Source organism: Otolemur garnettii, unplaced genomic scaffold, assembly GCF_000181295.1.
Source record: "Otolemur garnettii isolate 467f Iridium unplaced genomic scaffold, OtoGar3 scaffold00156, whole genome shotgun sequence".
In the NCBI taxonomy this organism is placed as follows: domain Eukaryota; kingdom Metazoa; phylum Chordata; class Mammalia; order Primates; family Galagidae; genus Otolemur; species Otolemur garnettii.
This window is the reverse complement of record NW_003852551.1, coordinates 3,316,574-3,317,859: the sequence shown is the minus strand read 5'-3', so window position 1 is coordinate 3,317,859 and position 1,286 is coordinate 3,316,574. Positions and strand designations below refer to the sequence as shown.

Here is a 1,286-nt window from a genome sequence, read left to right as displayed (position 1 = left end):
CATGCAGGCCCTGAGGGTAGCTGTGTTCCAGGCAGAGGAAACAGCAATGTCAAAGGCTGAGATAAGAGTCGACTGTCGTGTTTGAGTCATGAACAGCAAAGAAGCAGGAAGGTGAGAACGAATCCCTGGGGCCCCAAACATTTGGAGGTTGTGGCTGAGGAGGAGGAAAGGAAAAGAAGAAAACAGCCAGTGAGGTGGGAAGAAAAGTAGGAGGTTGCAGGGTTTCCTATGCAAATTGAAGAAAATATTTTCAGAAGGATCACAAGTGATCATGTGTGTTGAAATCTGCGGATAGGTAAAGAAAGATGAGGACTAAGCAATGACCACTTGATTGAATGACAGTAGAGGTCATTGGCAATGTTGACAAGAGCAGTGGGGGTGAAAAGTCAGTTGAATCTGGTTCAAGAGAATGGGAAGAGAGAAACAATGTAACAGCAGTATAGACAACTCTCTTGTGTTTTCAGCAAGGCTGGAGGGGGGCGTGGGGTGAAAAGACTTGTGTTAAAGTGCGAGATAACACATTACACTCATGATAGAGATGCCTGAGGATAGGAGGAAGAGAGGGCGATGTCATTAATGGCTTAAAGGACTTTATTTTTTTATTTAAAAAAAAATATGGAGGCTCGGCGCCTATAGCTCAACCGGCTAAGGCGCCAGCCACGTACACCTAGGGTGGCGGGTTCGAGTCCCCAGCCCGGACCCGCCAAACAATGATGGCTGCAACCAAAAAATGGCCGGGCGTTGTGGCGGGCGCCTGTGGTCCCAGCTGCTTGGGAGGCGGAGGCAGGAGACTCGCTTGAGCCTGGGAGTTGGAGGTTGCTGTGAGCATGATGCCATGGCACTCTACCCAGGGGGACAGCTTGAGGCTCTGTCTCAGAAGAAAAAAAAAAAAAAAAATATGGAACACTTCACCAATTTGCGTGTCATCCTTGTGCAGGGGCCATGCTAATCTTCTCTGTATCGTTCCAATTTTAGTGTATGTGCTGCCGAAGGGAGCACTCAAAGGACTTTAAAACTTGGTAGATCAGCACAGATAACTATAAAACACATAGAGAGCAAAATATCTATGTTGAAAGCAAATGTAACAAACTGTTAACAGCTGATAATTCTGAAAGGTAAAATTTTGGGTGTGTTATATTACCTTTATACTTAAATTTTTTTTTTTTTTTTTTTGAGACAGAGTCTCACTGCCCTGGTTATAGTGCCATGGCACCATTGTAGCTCATAGCAACCTCAAACACTTGGGCTCAAGCAATCCTCTTGCCTCAGTCTCCTGAGTAGCTGGG

General features: G+C 45.7%; 1 non-coding gene across 1 annotated transcript; it reads right to left on the bottom strand.

The window, feature by feature from the left end:
• Nucleotides 1-892: 892 nt before the first annotated feature.
• LOC111728424 lies at nt 893-999 on the bottom strand. The gene has a single exon (XR_002775724.1). It is a non-coding gene; the product is annotated as a U6 spliceosomal RNA (small nuclear RNA).
• Nucleotides 1,000-1,286: the final 287 nt, after the last annotated feature.